The sequence below is a fragment of the Dendrobates tinctorius genome, unplaced genomic scaffold (genome assembly GCF_039654945.1).
Source record: "Dendrobates tinctorius isolate UK_male_01 unplaced genomic scaffold, ASM3965494v1 ptg000162l, whole genome shotgun sequence".
In the NCBI taxonomy this organism is placed as follows: Eukaryota; Metazoa; Chordata; class Amphibia; order Anura; family Dendrobatidae; genus Dendrobates; species Dendrobates tinctorius.
This window is the reverse complement of record NW_027361829.1, coordinates 24659887-24682818: the sequence shown is the minus strand read 5'-3', so window position 1 is coordinate 24682818 and position 22932 is coordinate 24659887. Positions and strand designations below refer to the sequence as shown.

General features: G+C 43.4%; 1 protein-coding gene across 3 annotated transcripts in view; it reads left to right on the top strand.

The window, feature by feature from the left end:
* Window positions 1–22932, top strand: part of STAC (SH3 and cysteine rich domain) — a 707138-nt gene that overhangs the window by 551973 nt on the left and 132233 nt on the right. The window lies entirely within an intron of this gene.

The window sequence follows — 22932 nt, the reverse complement described above, 5'->3', positions numbered from 1 at the left end:
ATAATGCTACTTATATAATGGGCTCCATTTCTAATGCTCCAGTGTATAATGGGCCCCGTAATGCTGCTCAAGTGTCTGATGTCCCCCATTTGGAATGCTCCAGTATATGATGGGCCCCATTTTTAATTAACGCTGGCCTGGTATGTGAAAAGAGCTCCATGGAGTAATCTGAAGTGTGTGCTGCCGCATCCTTCACTTTTGGTGTGGGTGAAGGACACAAGGAAAGGGGTTGCTCCTGGCCAGAAGCCTGCACTTACGACTCAGTGCTTGCATTTTTTTAAACTTCAGAAGAGGAGGCGATAGAGCTGGAGGCTGTATCAGCAGTGTAAGCCAAAAATAGTTCCCGATGCTCCGGTTTTAAAAGCAGTTTACCTACTCCCAGAAAATGGAGCCTTACAGGCCTTCCAGAGCTACACCATGACACAGGCTCAACACCTCCTGCTTTAGCTGCTATTGTGTTTTTGGCACTACCAGCAGATGCACCACCACCACCATCAGTACCAGGTGGCCCCCCACTCCCATGTCTGCGTCCTCTTCCACCATACTTCCTCATGTTTTGGAAAATGGACCCAAAATACCAGCAGATATATCGTACTGTATCAGAAGCGTACGGCTCTATACAGTCTAGGGATAACAGTAAATCTCCGTATATATTTCATGAGTCATACACAGATGCTCACAGGCTCAGTATGGATTACTCAATAAAATAAAAAGTTGAAAAAGGGTACAGTGTCACCAGATGCAAGGTATATATAGTATAGTGTAAACATTCTGAATCTCCGTATACATTTCAGGAGGTAGAAGCGTACAGCTGTATACAGTGTTGGCCAAATTTGAAATCTCGGTATATATTTCTGGAGTCACCCTCAGACGCTCACTCATTCTGGGTTTGACCATAATAAAAAATGTTGTAAAAAATGTACAGGATAACAAGATAGCAAGTATATATATTATAGGGTACAATTGAAATCTCTGTATACATAGTCCCGTAGTCACTCTCAGACGCTTACTCAGTATGGATTTGAACGTAATACTAAATGTCGAACAAAGGTACTGTATAACAAGATACAAGCTGTATCGAGTATAGGGTAAAAATTGGTATCTCCGATTCACCGTATATATAGAAGGCATAAACCACACACGCTGACTCACTATGGATGATACCGTAATACAAAATTTTGAACAAAGGTACTGCATCAGCACATACCAGGTGTATCCAGTCTAGGGGTAATTGTAAATTTCCATCTGTACTTCCGGAGTCAGACACAGAAACTCACATGCTCACTATGTATTACACCAGAATTTAAAAAGTAGAAAAAGGGAAAGGTAGTTGAAGCGTACAACAGTATACAGTGTTGTGGTACTTTTAAATCTTCGTATATTTTTCAATCTCAGTAAGCCAGTCCAGACTCTCCGCTACTGGAAACTACATGGATACAAGTACAGACGGAAAGTTGAGTGTTAGCAGAAATTTGGGAATTACTCATCGCGGGAAAACCTCCCGGAAGATGTTGCAGAGGCGATGCAGACCCTCAATAACTGTGTCTGTAGAGACAGCGAAAACGGTTCTTTGTGAAGAAAGGATTGCTTTATGGCAGTAGCGTGGATCACATCACCGTTACTCGTCTCCATCAAATTGTGATCACAGAGAGAGATGTAGACATGGTCCTCACTGCCTATCATGATGTGTCTGGTCATTTTGGAGTGCAAAAGACAGAAGCCACAGGCCGTAGGTGATTCTATTGAATTGGCATGAGAGGAGACATTGAAAAATGGTGGCAGGAATGTCACACGTCTGTGACTATTACAACTGTGAAAGATGGTCATAAGGCACCACTGCATCCGCTTGTAAGTTGATGTCCATTACAAATGGTAGCCATTGATCTTCTGAAGGTAGAGGCCAGAAGGACATTCCATAGCTACATCTTAACGATCATCGATCAATACACCAAATTTCTAGTGGCCGTCCCTGTGAAGGATTTAACTGCCCAGACTACGCAGCGGTGGAGCAGGGAGAGGTAAGTATTGCAACGTGCAAGTGCTGTGGCCATGACCAAGCAGGGGGGGCACACTCATGGGCGACGGTACTGGCACAGGGCCCCTCATAGTACGATGGTGTGTCTGACGGCGAGTGGGCCCCCCACTGTCAGAGACACTGTATTGTACTATGAGGGGCCCTGTGCAAGTGCCATCGGCCATCAGTGGGCCCATCCACCTGTTCAGAGCAACGGCACTTGCGCGGGTGCACCAGGTGTTGACTCCAGCCCTTGGGGGGTGGGTGGACAGCCCACTTAAGGAGGTTTAAAAAATGGCATATGTTGATGTGTTGGCTGGACATTCAGCTGCTGCAAAGGGCGGAATTGGGCAAGTCCGAGGAAAAGGAGGACAAAAGCGAGGCAGTTTTCTTGCAACCTATGTGTCATCAGGGGAAGGTGAGACAAAATCCTTTGAAACCCATGCATGGTTCATTTTAATGAAGGTTAGATCATCAACATTTTGGGTCGACAGACGGGTCCTTTTTTCTGTCAGGATTGATCCAGCAGCACTGAAGACTCTTTCAGATAACACACTAGCAGCAGGGCAAGCATGCTCCTGTAAGGCATATTGTATCAATTCAGGCCAGGTGTCCAGTTTAGAGGCCCAATAGTCAAAGGGGGATGACCTATGAGGGAGAACATCGATATGGGAGAGGTAGTTTGTAACCATAGTTGACAACTGCTGTCTCCTGTCACTTTTAATCGATGCAGTATTAGCAGTCGTGTGAGCGGTACTTGAGAAATCATTCCACAACAGGGTCATTAAACCCCTGTCTCCAACGCCACTTCGGCTGAGTGCACTGAGTGCCCACTACGACTCATGGGAGAACCAGCACTGCTGCTGTGTGCTGGGAAAGCCTCAAACTAGAGGTTTAACAGAGTTGCTTTTTTGTTTGCCAATATTAGCTCTAGGTTCTCCTGTGGCATGATGTTGTGTAATTTGCCTTTGTAGCATGGATCGAGGATGCTGACCAGCCAGTAGTCGTCATCCCTCATCATTTTGGCAATGCGGGGGTCCCTTTTTTAGGATCCGCAAGGCATAATCGCACATGTGGGCCAATGTTCCAATGCTGCACTGCCACTGCTGGGTGGAGGAGCACTTTCTGGAAAATCCACATCCCTACAGTCATGCCCAAACACTGTACCTGACCTTGAAACACCAGCATTTTCTCTTGCCCCCTGAGAAGCATCCTCCTCCCCATAATAATCATCCCCCTCATCCTCCTCCTCTTCCTCTTCTTCCTCCACCTCGTCCAGCACAGTTCCCTGCCCAGACAATGGCTGACTGTCAACAAGGCTTCCCTCTTCCTCCTCTGCAGATGCCTGATCCTTAATGTGCGTCAAAGTTTGCATGAGCAGACACATAAGTGTGATGCTTATGATGGCGTCGTCTGCGCTTACCAACCTTGTGCATTCCTCAAAACACTGAAGGAGTTTACAGAGGTCATTCAGCTTTGACCACTGCACACCCGACAATTCCATGTCTTCCCTCAAACTGCCTGCCCATGTATCCTTCCACAAATGCATTACAACCTGCCTCTGTTCGCACAGCTTCTCAACCATGTGCAGGGAAGTTCCACAGGAGTTCCACCCTGTTGCAATGTCTATGATTAGGCGGTGCTTGGGGAGGTGGAGCAATCGCTGCAGCTTCTGCATACGAGTGGAGTGGACGTTTGAGCGACGGATGTGCGAGCACAGACTTCGCACCTTATGTAGCAGGGTTGTTAACTCCGGATAATTATTAAGGAAGCACTGCACCACCAGGTTCAAAGTGTGAGCCAGGCAAGGTATGTGTGTGAGCGTTGCACAGGCTATGGCTGCCACAAAATTACGGCCGTTATCACTGACTACCTTACCTGCCTCATGATGTAGACTGCCCAGCCATGACTCAGTTTGTCGCTGCAAGTAGTCGGCCTGTACCTCCGCGGTGTGTCTGTTGTCACCCAATGACATCATCTTTAACACAGCCTGCTGACACTTACCACTAGCTGTTCGATAGTTGGACACATCGTGTGCAACACTGGCAGCTGCGGATGGAGTGCTCGTTCGACTGCGCGCTGTGGACGAGCTTTCACTGATGGAGGAGGAGGAGGGTCGAAAGCCTGCAGCCAACTGTTTCCTATACCGTGGGCTAGGCAGCACTGTTCCACCGCCGCTGTCCCCTGTGGAGCCTGCATCCACCACATTAACCCAGTGCACAGTGATGGACACGTAACGGCCCTGGCCATGCCTACTGGTCCATGCATCTATGGTGAGGTGCACCTTTCCACTCACTGACTGTTTTAGTGCATGTACAATGCGGTCTTTCACATGCCGGTGGAGGGCAGGGATGGCTTTTCGAGAAAAGAAGTGCCGACTGGGTAGGTCATAGCGTGGGACAGCGTAGGCCATGAGCTCGCGGAAAGCTTCGCTTTCAACCAAATGGTAGGGCATCATCTCTAATGAGATTAGTTTGGCAATGTAGGCGTTCAAACACAGTGTACGCGGATGAGAGGATGAGTACTTTCTTGTCCTACTCAGAGTGTCTGGTAGGGTGAGCTGGACTGGAGAGCTGCATATGGGGGAACTAGCGGTGGACCGGACGGAGTGAGAGGGGGTTGGTGATGGTATTGGTGGTGATGGCCTAGATTCAGTGTTGTGTTGCAAAACCATTGTGATTCCCTGAGTGCTTTGGCCTTGCAATGGCACCTCCATATTTAGTGCTGGTGGTGTGCTTAATGGTGGCGGTGGTCTTACAGTGGGGGAAGCGATGAAGTGTTCCTGGCTACCTTCAGTCGGAGCAGGTGCACATGTGCTACCTGACGTTTTGTAGCCCGTCCACACTTGCAAGTGCATGCTGATTAAATGTCTAAGCATGCAACTGGTATTCAAATTTCTGAGTTGTTTACCTCAGCTAAATGTCCTTCCGCACTTCTTACAGGTAACCATTGCCTCATCAAGAGGATTTTAGACAAAGAATTGCCACACTGCACTCTTCCTACTATGGTATACATTTTCTGGCCTTGCAAGCTGTGCTAAGTTTGACCGTCTGGCCAAGCTGTCCTGCAACTCTTTTAGTTTTTGGTCCACGTTTTTGGACAGCTACGGGCCTGCAAGATAACTGCTGCTGCGGTGTCAATGCCTGCTGCGATTCTTGTCCTTATCTGAACTATTGCCAGCGCCACCCTCCTCCCCCAATGGATGCCAATCCGGGTCAAGAACTGGGTCATCCATCACCTCCTCTTCAAAAGTCATCTTCATCTTCCTCTTTACCTTCCTCTGTGTCACCGTGTAAGGGGGTATAGTATGCGGGAAGGGGCACCTGAGTTTCATCAGGGTCAGATTCTTGCTCAATAGACTGCAAGGGCAATGTAGTGCTCTGGGTCAATGTACCAGCAGAATCAGCTAGCAGTGGCTGTGCATCAGTACACGCCATGTCAGATTCATCTTGGACTGGGGAATTCAGGATTTGACTGAATAACCCAGGCATGGTATGTGAGAAGAGCTCCATAGAGTAATCTGAAGTGTGGGCTGCCGCATCCTTAACTTTTGGTGGGGGTGAAGGACACAAGGAAAGGTGTTTTTCCTGACCAGAACCCTGCACTGATGACTCCGTGCTTGCAGGTTTTGAACGTTCAGAAGAGGAGTCAATAGAGCTGTTGGCTGTTTCGGCAATGTACGCCAAAACCTGTTCCTGATGCTCCGGCTTTAAAAGCGGTTTTCCTACACCAAGAAAAGGGAACCTTACAGGCCTTCTTTAGCCAGACGATGATGCAGGCTCAACACCTCCTGCCTTAGCTGCTATTATGCTTTTGCCAGAACCAGCTTATGCACCACCACCATCAGTACCAGCTGCACCCCCCTGCCCACGTCCGTGGCCTCTTCCACCATACTTCCTCATGTTTGGGAAAATGTACCAAAAGTACCAGCAGAGAGATGGTACTGTATAAGGAGCATCCACCTGTGTAGGGTGTATTAAAAAAATTAAATCTACGTATATATTTTGTTAGTCATAGACACTAGTCTCACAGTATGTATTGGACCGTAATCCAGCAAGCAGATATACGGAACTTTATCAGAAGTGTATAGCTGTATAAGTTTTTTGTGTAACTAACAATCTCCGTGTATGTATTTACGGAGTGTAACACACACGTTGACTCTGTATAGATGTGACTGTAATGCGAACGGCAGATATATAATACTGTTTGAGAATCGGACAGCTCTATACGGTGTGTGTATGGAAAATTGTCAGTCTCCATCTATTTGTATACGGACTGACACACGCTGTCTCTGTCTAGTTGACCGTAATCAAAAGCAGATATACGAAACTGTTTGAAAAGCGGTCAGCTGTCTAAGGTGTTGGTCTGGAAAAATGGAAAATCTCCTCGGCTTGTTTTTCCAGAGTCACACCCAGATAGCTTCTATTTGTCCGTGATACAAGGCGGTACATGGTAGTGTGTGAGGAGCGTACACCGCTATACGGTGTGTGAAAAAAGGAATGCTCAGTAACTCACCAGAACAAAATAATAAAAGTTGGAGTGCTTTGAAAAAAGTAGTTTGAACACCAGTGTGCACACAGCAATGCAGCTAGCAGGTAGCCTTAAAAGGCAGCCTAATCACCACCACCGCTGCTGCACACAACAAAAATCCTCCTCTTTCACTGCACACTAACTGTACAGTGAAAAGCGCTATCAGCAGAAGCAATATTTTTTCTTCTTCCCTGCCTAACGCTCTCCCTATTCAGAATCAGCAGCAGCAGCACCTCTCCCTATTCTAAGATTGGCAGAAGATGGCGGTCGGCGGTCATGGCCTTTTACACCCACTGTCACGCCACACAAAGCCAGCCAATCACTTCAATGAACTTCTCTAAAGCGGAGGTGGCCGCTGCGCATGTCATCGCGTTGCCCATAGTGTGCGTTTTCCATAATTGGCTGAGAAAATGCGCTGGAAGCATTATTTCAAACGCAACTTTGGCGCTCGGCGACCTCATGGCCGACCTCACGCTATGGTTGGGTTTCGAACGGCGAAACCCGACTATAGCTAAAGTCGGCTATTTTTTAAATTGACTGACCCCTTTTGCTCAACTCTAGTTAACACCTTTGGCTGTGTGGAGGAATGCAAGTCCTTGTAGGTCACCTTCACATTTGGCAACTAGGACTTCCTTTAGCAGGTCACCTAGTTCTCTAAGTTTCTGGAGACCTTTGTTAGATATTTTAGGAAAGTCATCGATTCTTTTGAACAAGGCTCTCTTTATTACCTCTGCTGAGCCGTAAGACTCATACAGCCTCTTCCAGATCTCTTTGAGGCCAATTTGAGGGTGGTTTATATTAAGGTCTCTGATCCTTACTGCGTGTTTGACTTACTCTTCTCCTAGGTATTTGACTAAGAGGTCTATCTCTTCCCTGTGTTGTAGCCCCAAGTCTCTAGTGACATTTTGGAAGGAAGCTTTCCTAGCTCTGTAACCTTCAGCGTGGTCAGTGAATTTCATGAGTCCCTTGGCAACCAGATCACGTTGTGTGAAGAACTTAGCAAATTCTGTTGTGAACCGGTTTTCAGCAGAGTATACTGGTGATGGGTCACCCTGACAGTGATGTGAGGTGCGTTCATACCTGTTAGTATCCTCAGGGTGGCGCCAACCAGTGTCATATTGCCTTGGTCTGATGTGTGGTGTGTCAGCAAGGTGATTCACGCTGGTTACCTGGTGAAGGGCCAGGTAGTCATTAGCAGATTTGTTTTTCTCCACGGTATCCTGGAGCTGAGCCTCATGATGACTCTCACTCGCTTCACTGGATGTGTCGTGTTCTTGGTTATAGTTTGGATCAGGAAGTTCATTAACATACTGAGATGTGTGTTGTTGTGAATCTTGCAGTGGCAACTTTAGACTTGACGTACTGCTTCGGCTATGCAGCTCAGGATTGTGCGCGGCTTCTAGCGATTCTGCTTCGGCTAGTGCTGCAGCAGCTTCTCTTTTTACTGCTTGGCTCTCTAAGGTGACATCCACGCGTGCCTTCTCTAACTGCATCTTTCTCTCTTGGTCATCTCTTTCTAACCGTAACCTTCTCTCTTGATCATCTCTCTCTATGCGTGACCTTCTCTCTTGGTCTTCTAGGCGTGCTTTCTCTAATTTAAGTTGCATCTCTTCTTCAGCATAGCTTGCTCACATTTTCGCAGCTTCAGCATTTGCGCATGCAATGGCGACTGTGCTGCTGATGGATATAGTCTTTGAGGAGACAGATGTAACAGATTTTGTCCTGTGTGATTTGTGGGACATGGTGTCTTGGAGGAATGCTTGGCTGTGCAGAGATTGCTGTATCTATGTTAGTCTCTGTGCAGCTGGTGTCTTGAATCTCACTAGGTGGGTGGCTGCAGTTTCGCTAGTTCCTGCAAGCTGGATGGAAGGTTGTCTTTTTTCTGAATTCCACTAGCTGGATGGCCGCTGTTTTACTGGCCCCTGCAGGATGGAAGACTCTTCTTTGTCTGAGTTCCCACTAGCTGGATAGCCGGTGTTTAACTGGTCTGTCCTCACTAAATGAAGCAGAATTCATGTAGCTATACAGGCAGCTAAACCACTATACCGGGGGACCAATAAGGAGACTGTAGGTTGAATCTGTGCTTTATTGAACGTGATGGTATATTGGGGCGTGAAACTACAAACAAAAACATATATGCATACAATCAATACTGGGTTCATATACATAATACATCATCTGCACTAATAGCTAACCAGGGGAGAACTAATTAAGCAGGCTTGTATGAGACAGGAATTGGATACAGGAAACATAAATACATACCAGCGATGCTGTCACAAGGGGAGAAGAGAAATGAGATGCTTCCTGAATGCAGGCAGAAGGAAAATGGTGAACTGGAGGGAAAATGGGGGCTGAACTAACCATAATCCTTTGCAAAAGGCTACCAGGGTGCATTGCAACCTTACCAGAATGCACTGTAAACGGAGGGAAATAGAAAGTGAAAGTAAAAACACACAATAACACTGCGGTTATGACCCTGGTCACTAGATGGAGCCAGAAAACACTGTAAACATTAACAAGCAGATAATAAATCAGATGTTGGATACAGAACAGTATTACTTGGGAGATTTCCACTGTTTAGACACATCAGGGGCTCTAGAATGCTATATAGGTCTCCAATGTGCTCTGCATAATACAAAAAAAATCACTATTTATCATACCCTACAGCCCAGTTTAGTTAGATTGCCTCCTCTCTTCTTGTGATCACTGTCCTCCTTCTTCCCTCATGTGGATGACACATCATACATCATCCACACAGTGTCTTTCATCGCACTCCTGAGCAGGCGGACTTCTCTCTGCTTTGTTGAGGGCAGCGCAAAGTATTAGGCTGTGTGCACACGCTGCGGATTCCGCTGCGTTTCCGCAGCGGTTTTGGCCGCTGCGGACACGCAGCAGTTTTAGCTGCGTTGTACAGTACCATTCATTTGAATGGGAATAAAAAAACGCTGTGCCGACGCTGCGGAAAAAACCGCGCGGATTTGCTGCGGTTTTGAATCCGCAGAAAGAATTGCATGTCAATTCTTTCTGCGGAAACCGCTGCGGGTTCCTATCTCCACCATTGTGGAGATAGTGAATCCGCAGGACCAAACCGCAGGCAAAACCGCAGATAATCCGCAGGTCTTTGGACCTGCGGATTATCTGCGGTTTTTGCGAAATCCGTGCGGATTAATCCGCAGCGGATTCCGCAGCGTGTGCACACAGCCTCATACAGCACGTCTTGGCTCTCTTTGCCCTTTCTCAGCACATGTGCATTACAGTACCTTGCTCCTCCCTTGACACTGCAGAGAAAAGTGCATTTGAGCAGGAGTGTGATGGAGCATACTGTATGGATGACCTGGGACACGTCATTCATACTAGGCAAGAAGGAGGAAGGCAGTTGCCAGAAGAGACGAGGTGCCAGATCAAGACCAGCGATGCCATTTGGACAGGACCGCCTCATAGGTGAGTATTATAAAAACTAATTTTTCAATTCTTACGGAATTAATTTTTGGACTTTCTGTGCTCTGCTTGACAAAATACACGATTCCAATCATTGGGAACACAAATCCCATAGATATAAGGTGATGAGGAGACAAGAGACAACCCAGCTCCAACACCCTAAGCGCAAGCGCAATACATGATATTAGTAAAAGGAGAAGCATGAGAGCACGCAGTAAATTTCATATAGAAAAAAGCAAATTTTTATTAAATATATACTGTAGCAACAATACAAAACGGATAGCAAAAGATGTGCTCATGAACAATGATGGACAATATGTCCCATGAAACAGCCTCACACATCCCCCCAGATGGAATACCCAGTGAGCAACAACCATGGAACATAGATCATATCTCAGATCAAGATGCCACACCAGCATCTATAGGGTAAATCGCAATAATAGCGGTAACAAAGTGTTATATGACCAATGCCTGCTATAAATGAAGGTAAAAAATAAACCCAATGCTGATTGAAGTAAAAAAAACGCAGGCAAAAAACCATGGAGCAACTTACCAGGGAGGGGAGGAGGAGGGGGTTCAGCAGTGAGGCCTCCGATGCGCATTTCGCGACGTCCCCCGCTGCATTATCAAGGAGAAGAGTGAGTGCAAAAGTCCCTGTAGGGCCTTCAAATAGCCCATGACCCCGGTCACATAACCGGCGTCCACCAGTGAAAATGGCACTAGCGGCGCATGCGCCATAGTGTCTGCAGGTCTACCTTGATTTTATATTTTACTGTATTGCTATATATATTATTGTGAGGGGGTCCTATGTATACTAATGAATATTTACAGCCTGTGATGAGTATCCCCTCCTCCTCCCCTCCCTGGTAAGTTGCTCCATGGTTTTTTGCCTGCGTTTTTTTTACTTCAATCAGCATTGGGTTTATTTTTTACCTTCATTGATAGCAGGCATTGGTCATATAACACTTTGTTACCGCTATTATTGCGATTTACCCTATAAATGCTGGTGTGGCATCTTGATCTGAGATATGATCTATGTTCCATGGTTGTTGCTCACTGGGTATTCCATCTGGGGGAATGTGTGAGGCTGGTTCATGGGACATATTGTCCATCATTGTTCATGAGCACATCTTTTGCTATCCGTTTTGTATTGTTGCTATATATTTAATAAAAATTAGCATTTTTCTATATGAAATTTACTGCGTGCTCTCATGCTTCTCCTTTTACTACGATTCCAATTATGATTGAAGATTAATCATTTATTCCCAACGCGTTTCGAAGTGAACACCACTTCTTCTTCAGGGGATCCCCTGAGGAAGAAGTGGTGTTCACTTTGAAACGCGTTGGGAATAAATGATTAATCTTCAATCATAATTGGAATCGTGTATTTTGTCAAGCAGCGCACAGAAAGTCCAAAAATTAATTCCGTAAGAATTGATATAGCAGCGGTTACTTGTCTGACCATTGGACGTGCAGCAGCTGACACTGATCATATATGCCCGATCTCTCCAATAATAGGTGAGTTTATTTCTTTTATTATTTAAATATTAACCCAGATAAGACCCTATTGCGCTTTTATGTTCCTATAGTGAATTATATAAAAACTAATTTTTGTGTTATGCAAAGCACATTGGGAACTTAGGCTGGTTTCACACTTGCGTTTTTTTGCGCTGTATTTTAGCGCTAAAAAACGCATGCGTTTTTTCCCCTAGATTTTGCATGGGATGCGCTTATGTGCGCATACACATGCGTTTGTATGCGTTTTTACACTCATGCGTTTTTTTGTGGTGTGCGCTCGGGCGCAAAAAATGCATACTGTTGCATTTTTTGGTCGTCCGACTTGCCTCAAAAAAACGCATGCACGCGCAATGCGTTTTTTTACAACAAGACACCCATTATAAGTCTATGGGTGCGCATATGTGCGCATTGGCATGCTCATGTATGCGTTTTTTTGCGCATGCGTTTTTTTGTTGACCATTAGTTAGACAATGGAAATTAGGGGTTTGGGTTAGAGTTAGGGTTAGTTAAGGGGGTTTAGGGTTAGGGTTAGGGTTTGGGTTAGGGTTAGTATGGTTTGGTTAAGGGTTAGGGTTTAGGGTTAGTTAGGGTTTAGGGTTAAGGTTTGGGTTAGGGTTAGTAGGGTTTGGTTAAGGGTTAGGGTTAGGGTTAGTATGGTTTGGTTAAGGTTTAGGGTTAGGGTCAGGGTTAGGGTTAGGGTCAGGGTTAGGGTATGGTTTGGTTAAGGGTTAGGGTTAGGGTATGGTTTGGTTAAGGGTTAGGGTTAGGGTTAGTAAAGTCATGGTTTGGGTTAGTGTGAGGGGCCAACTAATGTTGGAAAAAAACGCAAACGCAGTAAAAATGCACTAAAAACGCATACAAACGCATAAAAACGCTGCGTTTTTTCATGCATGCTCATAAAAATGCTTGAAAAAAACGCAGCATTTGTATGCATTTGTATGCGTTTTTTCCATGCGTTTTTTTTAGGGAAAAACGCGCTGCAAAACAAAGCAAGTGTGAAAGTAGCCTTACATACAGCATTTTAGAATGCTGTATTTGAGGCCGTGCAGGTGTGGACCCTACTTTATATGTGAAAAACCTGGTGAAAGATTCCCTTTAAGAAAATGAAAGTAGGTAAAAAAAAGGTCTAATTGCATGTATCTTAGGTAAGACTATCATGGAAGAGTTCCTATGTACTATACTGTATTTCTACTCATATATAGATATAGAATTTTTTTATTTTTTGTTAATGAATCTTCCTCTGCTTACGAATACACAAAAAGTGTGGCCCTGCTTCTGAGGGTAACTGTAAAAGTGAACACTAAATTTATAATGAATGATATGAGTCCCAAAAGTCTTCCAAATGCATTATCAGTGTACTTGGTACAGTAGCCATGTTCACAGCTCTAAAGCTCTGTTCACACTTGTGTTGTATCAGAAACAATGATGTATTGACCGACTTGTGCTATGAAGATTTGCCATGGCAATACATATCATTCCAACAATCTCTATGCATTCCAAAACCACCAGTCTGGACACCAGTAGTCCAGATAACATTGTTCTTTTATAAATTCAGATATAATTTGAGGCTCGAAGAAGATGACATGTCCAATCATGCAGGCCATCACAAAATTAACCTACAGCTCATATAGTCAGGAGTTATTACAACGTTGTACAATGAGTCTATGAGTCTGATGGCTGTGCTAATATGAGAGAGAAAAATAATTCTATTGGACATTGAAGCTGAAATGCATGTCACATCACAGTGCCACTTGACAAACCAACCTAAGGACGATTAAATTAGGCATCATATCAGGAATTTAGACAAGGACAACATGGAAAGTAGTCACTCCTAATAAACCACGGAGAGAACTAATGTGTTGGGACATAACATTCCCCTGTACAGATAAAAATAAGACACTTTTTTGCAATCAGCCAAAAACCTGGTATCCTGAGCTAATTAGTATCATTAGTGCATTTGTCATATATTTTATGCCCTAAAAGATTTTAATATAACTAAAGATTTAGCAATAATTTTCAGCATTATTATATTTAAAAAGTTGTTTTTTTAAAAAAAAATTAAGTATAAACATAGTATATTCTATGTCATATGCATCTACATGTAGGCAATAATATCACTTAGAAAGTATTGTACATAATGCATACTAACACATAGCATCCTTATAAATCTCATGTTAGAAGCAGAATAATACATTAGTGTCCTTCGCTGTGAATTCCTCACATTATAGGTACATATAATGCTGACATAATGGGGTCACGATGCGTGATAAAATGACAAAGGATATTACAATGTCCACATATCAGAGCACTTTTGGGGAAAGGGGAGTGTACAGTATCATGCTTTCTTCATCAAACTGGCAGCAAAATGTGACAAAATTTATCATAAGTGGTATTTTGCCACTTTGCTTAGTGGGGATTAGAAAAAGAGGTTTGGCTTATTTCCGCAGAACAAAGATGCTTTAATATATGACACCTTGAACATGAAATCTATTCTAACTCGTGGCTGATGTAGATTTTATTTTCTAGCAAAAGATGCACAGACTGTAGATTGAAGACCTAATATGCTAACCTTGATAAATTACCAGCTTTGGAAACATATCAAAAAGAATCAACGCTGTCCCTTAAATGGCCCCCCAATGTGTTTACACAACAGAAGACATAGGAACCCCATAACAAAATCAGTTCTACGTAACAGATCGACCTACATTAATTCCCCCAAAGGGATACTACCTATGTCCTCATAATGACAGTCATAGTGCTCCCATAATGACACCCACAAAAACAAAGTAGATCACATGTAGATAATAATGCACAACAAAACCAGTCATAGTGCCCATATAATAGTCCAGACCAGACATGGGCAAAGTGCGGCCTGCGGGCCACATCTGGCTCTCTGGCATCTCAGTCCCGCCCACGGTCCGAGACAGTCAAGGGGCTGGAAAACAGAGGCCCACGAGCCATACTGTGCCCACCCGCTCGCTGTCTACATCTGCGCCTCACTTCTTTGGTGGAGGAGGGGCATCTGGCCACTTCCTCCACCAATCAGTGTGTAAAACAGCTAACGCACTGACGTCATTTCACACATCAGCTGTGTACTGCAGAAAGTCTGCACCGGAGACGTGAAAAGAAGCAGAGCACCAGGTGAATGAGACTGAGGTGAGTATGTGGTGTTCATTTTTTTTCATGTGTATGGGATGTGTGGGTGAGCATGGGGATGTTATGGGGTGTGGTGCTGCACATGGGGAGGCTATAGGGGAGTTGTGTTCCCGCAAACTGCCACACAAGTAAGGTATGATGATCGCATTAGCTCACTCACTGTCAACGTGTTGTCAGGTGTCTCGGGACCAGGAGCTCCTTCCCTGTCCCTAACGCTAGTGGTGCCCTTGCTCACCCTGTTCCCTGGATTGCTTCTGATGGTGAAGATTCCAGGGCCACGTACCTTGCCTTAGCTCCTGAATCTGCCCTTAGTCTGTACCCTTCCCCCATCAAGGGAAGAGAAGAGTAGTAGTGTACCATAATACACCAACCAGACTAACAAGGTGATACAATCAGGAATAAAGGAAAATATCAATCATACAAATATACTCAAGCAAACAACATATGTAAACACTGGGAAGTGGAGGATGGGGTAAAACCAAAGTAGGAGATGGAGGGGAAATAGCACAGACCCAAAACCTAGGAACAGTCTCAGATAAATCCAACAAATGCTTTCTCAAACAACAACCACAAATCACCATCTCCTAACCATGTAGCATAAGCTATCTCTCTCTGCCAATGAGTGCTAGCCAGGGCCCAGATTATGTAGGAGATGGGAGTGTCTGACAGTTACACATGAGAGCCTTAATGCAAGAAGGCTTCCAAGAGTTCTCAACTGAGCAGATCAACCACTGCACTGCTAAAAGAAACCTGCACTGTTTAATATGCAGTATGATCTCTGCAATCACTGCACCCTTAATTTAATTCATTGAGGGTGTAGTTTATAAAATGGGGTCACGAATGAGAGGATTCTGCTGTTCTGGCACCTCAATGTGACATGGCACTCATAAAACATAACAGCTAAATATTCAGTATAATATGGCCACTCTTTGCCTTCTGAGCTTCGTACTGTGCATAATAAAGTTGGTGTGAGAATATTTACAGGCCTTGCAAAGCTCTTTTGTAAATTTTAATTTTCAGAGGAGTATGGCAGGACTTATAAGTCTCATAATGCCAATTTGGCACACTCCACTAGGCAACAACGTAATTTGAAAGGGCCAAATTCAAAAGCTGTGAGAGAAATCTTAACCTATGATTGGTGTCTACACAAAAACGGTAAAAACAAAATATTTTTGCTAAGCCTTTCAGGTGCCAAGGCTTGGATGCCACTGTTGCCACTGCAATCCTTAAAGTTATACCAAGTTACTATAATTGCCATCAATTCATATGAAATTTGAAAAATATTGTGGGAATTTCGGCTTTTTAGTAGCCACTAGGATATGGATAGACACAGGGTTTTTTTTATCAAAACAGTATAAAATGTATTGTCCTTTGTAAATTTTATAGCTCCAAAAATGAAAACAGCCTTTCGTTAGCACAAATGAATAACAAAACAGTCCTTTCTCTGCTCTGGGTAAGGCAAAGTAAATTAAATGGTCTCATCAACCTATTATTAAAGGCACTTCTCAATTTCTAACATAGACTATCCATTAATGGTCTTTCTCCAGCTCCAACACAACAGACTCTGCTGAGCTATTCCCAGTTACCTGTTATTAGTCTTGTAAGACCTGGTCTGGAGTATGGGAGCAACCTTTCCCACCCAGGTTCTTTTGGACATTCATATATCCTGGACCCAAAATCCAGTCAGCGTAAAAACCACCCCAGTAACACATACATGCCATCCAGGCCCTAACCTTGTGCGTTCTTACAATACGTAAAATTTTTGTTTATTTCACTTTTCTTGCAACCCTATGGACTGAAAACTGAAATCTAGACTCTTGAGAGTAATACAAAATAAAGCTTGAAGATCTTTAGCCCAATATCAATATCACCAAACATTTTCTTAGTTGACATGTTAGAAATGTGTACAGAAATATTTTTCACCTTTCTATCAATTTGAATGTTCTGAAAGAGCAGATTAAGTGTCAGCTCCTCCAGAATTTACAGTATCTTCTCATGTTTTTAAACCCACACACTTGAAGTGATTCATACATTGCTAGTCTGACAGCGCACACTGTGCGAGCACAAATGGCTTGGTATGAAGATAATGAATTTAAAAATATGTTGCATTATTTAAAAAATATGTTTAATTTAACAAGTAAAAGGTATAGGCATCAGCGTTAACTGCACTCTAAAACCACAATAATGGCTAGCAACTATTCAATTTTTTAGATATACAATGGATATAAAAAGTCTACACACCCGTTTAAAATGCCAGGTTTGGTCATGTAAAAATATAGTTTCAGAACTTTTTTCATCTTTCATGTCACCCATAATCTTTACAATTCATTTGAAAATAAACTGAAATCGTTTGTTTGGAAAAATAAAAAAATAAAATAATATGGTTGTATAAATATGCACCCCCTTAAACTAGTACTTTGTTGAAGTATGCTTTTAACCCCTTAATGAACAGGGGTATTTTTAGTTTTGCATTTTCATTTTTCCCTCCCCTTCTTCCCAGAGCCATAACTTTTTCATTTTTCCGTAAATATGGCCATGTGATGGCTTATTTTTTGCGGGACAAGTTGTACTTTTGAACAACACCATTGGATTTACCATGTAGTGTACTACAAAGTGGGGAAAAAATTCCAAGTGCGGTGAAATTCCAAAAAAAGTTCAATCCCACACTTATTTTTTGCTTGGCTTTTTTGCTAGTTTCACTAAATGCTAAAAGTGACCTGCCATTATGATTCTCCAGGCCATTATGAGTTCATAGACACTAAATATATCTAGGTTCTTTTTTAACCCCTTAAGCCCCAAGGGAGGTTTGCACGTTCATGACCGGGCCAATTTTTACAATTCTGACCACTGTCCCTTTATGAGGTAATAACTCTGAAACACTTCCATGGATCCCGGTTATTCTGACATTGTTTTCTCGTGACATATTCTACTTCATGGTAGTGGTAAAATTTCATTTAAATAACTTGCGTTTATTTGTGGAAAAAAATGGAAATTTGGCGAAAATTTTGAAAATTTTGCAATTTTCCAACATTGAATTTTTATGCCCTTAAATTACAGAGATATGGCACACAACACAAAAAACTTGATAAGTAACATTTCCCACATGTTTACTTTACATCAGCACAATTTTGGAACCAAAATTTTTTTTCGTTAGGAAGTTATAAGGGTTAAAAGTTGACCAGCGATTTCTCATTTTTGCAACACCATTTTATTTTTACGGACCACATCACATTTGAAGCCACTTTAAGGGGTCTATATGATAGAAAATACCAAAAAGTGACACCATTCTAAAAACTGCACCCCTTAAGGTGCTCAAAACCACATTCAAGAAGTTTATTAACCCTTTAGGTGCGTCACAGGAATTTTTTGAATATTTAAAAAAATGAACATTTAACTTTTTTTCGCAAAAAAAATAATTCAGGTTCAATTTTTTTTATTTTACCAAGGGTAACAGGCGAAATTGGACTGCAAAATTTATTGTGCAATTTGTCCTGAGTACCCTGATAGCTGATATGTGGGGGAAACCACTGTTTCAGCGCATGGCTGAGCTCAGAAGGGAAGGAGCGACGTTTGACTTTTTCAATGCAAAATTGGCTGGAATTCAGATCGGACGCCATGTCACATTTGGAGAGCCCCTGATGTACCTAAACAGTGGAAACCCCCCACAAGTGACCCTATTTTGGAAACTAGACCCCCCAAGGAACTTATCTAGATGTGTGGTGAGAACTTTGAACCCACAAGGGCTTCACAGAAGTTTATAACGTACAGCAGTACAATTAAAAAATCATATTTTTTCCACAAAAATGATCTTTTCACCCCCAATTTTTATTTTCCCAAGGGTAACAGGACCCTAAAAGTAATTGTGCAATTTGTCCTGAGTACGCTGATACCCCACATGTGGGGGTAAACTACTATTTGGGCGCATGGCAGAGCTCGGAAGGGAAGCAGCGCCATTTGACGTTTTTGGCTGGAATTGAGATCGGACACCATGTCGCGACTGGAAAACCCCTGATGTACCAAAACAGTGGAAACCCCCCACAAATGACACCATTTTGGAAACTAGACCCCCCAAGGAACTTATCTAGATGTGTGGTGAGCACTTTGACCCCTCCAGTGCTTCACAGAAGTTTATAACGCCCGGGCGTGAAAATAAAAAAATCGTATTTTTTCCACAAACATGATCTTTTAGTCACCAATTTTTTTTTTCCCAAGGGTACCAAGAGAAATTGGACCCCAAAAGTTGTTGTCCAATTTGTCCTGAGTACGCTTATACCCCATATGTGGGAGAAAACTACTGTATGGGCACACGTCGGGTCTCGGAAGGGAAGTAGTGACGTTTTGGAATGCAGACTTTGATGGAATGGTCTGCGGGTGTCATGTTGCTTTTGGAGAGCCCCTGATGTACCTACACAGTGGAAACCCCCACAAGTGACCCCATTTTGGTAACTAGACCCCCTAAGGAACTTATCTAGTTGTGTGGTGAGCACTTTGAACCACCCAGTGCTTCACAGAAGTTTATAACGACCGGGCGTGAAAATAAAAAAATCGTATTTTTTCCGCAAACATGATCTTTTACTCCCCATTTTTTTTATTTTCCCAAGGGTAACAGGAGAAATTGGACCCCAAAAGTTGTTGTCCAATTTGTCCTGAGTACGCTGACACCCCATATGTGGGAGAAAACTACTGTATGGGCACATGTCGGGGCTCGGAAGGGAAGTAGTGACGTTTTGGAATGCGAACTTTGATGGAATGGTCTGCGGGTGTCATGTTGCCTTTGGAGAGTCTCTAATGTACCTAACAGTGGAAACCCCCCACAAATGACACCATTTTGGAAACTAGACCCCCTCAGGAACTTATCTAGATGTGTGGTGAGCACTTTGAACCCCCAAGGGCTTCACAGACGTTTATAATGCCCGGGCATGAAAATAAAAAAATCGCATTTTTTCCACAAACATGATCAATTAGTCCCCAATTTTTTCATTTTCCCAAGGGTACCAGGAGAAATTGGACCCCAAAAGTTGTTGTCCAATTTGTCCTGAGTATGCTGATACCACATATGTGGGAGAAAACTACTGTATGGGCACACGTCGGGTCTCGGAAGGGAAGTAGTGACGTTTTGGAATGCAGACTTTGATGGAATGGTCTGTGGGTGTCATGTTGCTTTTGGAGAGCCCCTGTTGTACCTACACAGTGGAAACCCCCACAAGTGACCCCATTTTGATAACTAGACCCCCCACGGAACTTATCTAGATGTGTGGTGAGCACTTTGAACCCCCAAGTGCTTCACAGAAGTTTATAACGCCCGGGTGTGAAAATAAAAAAAAATCATTTTTTTCCACAAAAATTATATTTTTGCCCCCAATTTTTTATTTTCCTAAGGGTAACAGGAGAAATTGGACCCCAAAAGTTGTTTTGCAATGTCCTGAGTAGGCTGATACCCCATATGTGGTTGAAAAACACTGTTTGGGCGCATGGCAGAGCTTGGAAGGGAAGGACCACCATTTGACTTTTTCAACTCAGAACTGCCTGGGATTGAGATCAGACGCCATGTTGCATTTGGAGAGCACCTGATGTGCCCAAACAGTGGAAACCCCCAATTCTAACTCCAACCCTAACCCCAACACACCCCTAACCCTAATCTCAGCCCTAACCCTAGCCCTAACCCTAACCCTAGCCCTAACCCTAGCCGTAACCCTAGCCCTGGCCCTAGCCCTAGCCCTAACCCTAATGGGAAAATGGAAATAAATACATTTTCTTTTAATTTTATTATTTTTCCCTAACTAAGGGGGTGATAACGGGGGGTTTGATTTACTATTTATGGCGGGTTTTTATGTTTGGCAGCTGTCACACGCTAAAAGACGCTTTTTATTGTAAAAATAGTTTTTGCATCACCACATATTGAGAGCTATAATTTTTCCGTATTTTGACCCACCGAGTCATGTGAGGTCTTATTTTTTGCAGGACGAGTTGACGTTTTTATTAGTGCCATTTTCGGGCACGTGACATTTTTTGATCGCTTTTTATTCCGATTTTTGGGACGCAGAATGAACAAAAACCAGCGCTTCATGAATTTCTTGTGGGGGTGTGCGTTTACACCGTTCCGCGTGCGATATAATTGATAAAGCCCTTTTATTCTTCGGGTCAGTTCGGTTACAGCGATACCTCATTTAGGTCGTATTTTTATGTTTTGTCGGTTTTATGCAATGAAAACTATTTTATATAAAAAATAATTATTTTTGCATCGCTTTATTCTGCGAGCTATAATATAATTTTTTCGCTGATGATGCTGTATGGTGGCTTGTTTTTTGCGGGACAAGATAACGTGTTCAGCGGTACCATGGATATTTATATGCGTCTTTTTGATCACGCGGTATTGCACTTTTTGTTTGGCGGTATGATAATAAATCATTATTTTTTGCTTCGTTTTTCATTTTTATTTTTTAAGGGGTTCGCTAAAGGGGTTAACTAATGGGACAGTTTTATAGGGCAGGTCGTTACAGACACGGCGATACCAAATATGTGTACTTTTATTGTTTTTTTTTTATTTCCAAAAAATTAATTTATTGGGGGAATATTTTTTTTTTATCTAATTTATTTGGCGATTTTTTTTAAATTATTTTAACACTTTTTTTTTTTTAACTTTATTACATTGTCCCAGGTGGAACATCACTGTCCTGTGACAGATCGCTAATCTGTCACATCACAGATCGCTGATCTGTCACATCACAGATCACTGTGACAGATCAGCAATCTGTCACAGGCAGTGCAGCAGGCTTCCTCGTGCCTGCGCTTTGCAGGCACTGAGGAAGCCGGCTCCCTGTAGGCCCCCGAAGGTCCCCGTCGCCATCTTGGATTCGGGGGCCTGTAGGGAAGGAGCCCCCCGCAGCAGCGCTGCACATTGCGCTGCCGTGGGGGGCTCAGGGAAGCACGGAGGGAGCCCCCTCCCTGCCGATGCTTCCCTTTAACCCCCGGTACACCGCGATCGTGTTTGATCACGGTGTGCAAGGGGTTAACGTGTTGGGGGCGGTCCGTGACCGCCCCTGACATTGTGCCGGGTGTCAGCTGTGATAATCAGCTGACACCCGGCCGCGATCAGCGGCGCTCACCATGTGGGCGCCGCTGATCGCTATGACGTACTATCCCGTCCCTGGGAATTAAGTCCCAGGGCAAATGGACGGGATAGTACGTCATATGGGATTAAGGGGTTAACTAAGTCGGCAAAAAATCTCCAAAGTTTGTAAAAAAATTTAAATATTGCGCCATCTTCCGAGACCTGTAGCGTCTCCATTTTTCATGATCTCGGGTTGGATGCAGGCTTATTTTTTGTGTGCCGGGCTGACATTTAATGATACCACATTTGTGCAGATACGATCTTTTGATCGCCCGTTATTGCATTTTAATGCAATGTCACAGCGACCAAAAAAACGTAATTCTGGCGTTTTGATTTTTTTCTCGCTACGCCATTTAGCGATATGGTTAATCTTTTTTTATCGATAGATCGGGCAATTCTGAACACGGTGATACCAAATATGTGTATATTTGATTTTTTTAATTGGTTTATTTTGAATGGGGTGAAAGGGGGGTCATTTGAACGTTTATATGTTTTTTTTTTTTCATATTTTTAAAAACATTTTTTTTTACTTTTGGCATGTTTAAATAGCCTCCATGGGAGGCTAGAAGCATCCACTACTTGATCGGCTCTGCTATATATAGGCGATGCTCAGATCGCCTATATGTTTCAGAAATACAAGCATTGCTATGAGCGCCGAACACCGGGTGGAGCTCATAGCAATCAGGCAACAACAACCATAGAAGTCTCCAAGAGACCTCTGGTTGTTATGCCAATACATCGCTGGCCCCCGATCATGTGACGGGGGTCAGCGATGTGTGCATTTCTGGCTGCGCGGCCGGAAGCGCTAGTTAAATGCCGCTGTCAGCGTATGACATCGGTATTTAACTAGCTAGTAGGTGCGGGTGGATCATGATTCCACCTGCGCCTATTGCGGGCATATGTCAGCTGTTCAAAACAGCTGACATGTCCCGGCTTTGATGCGGGCTCACCGCTGGAGCCCTCATCAAAGCGGGGGAGACATCCAATGACAGATTGTGTCCATCACTGGACGTTAAGAGGTTAATATACTGCATTCCATATTATTATGCAAATCGGATTTAAGTGTGATTAAGATGCAACTTTATTTTTTTCAAATAAACTCATGGATGGTATTGTGTCTCAAGTCTCTTTGGTACACTGAAATCAATGTGAGACACATGTTATA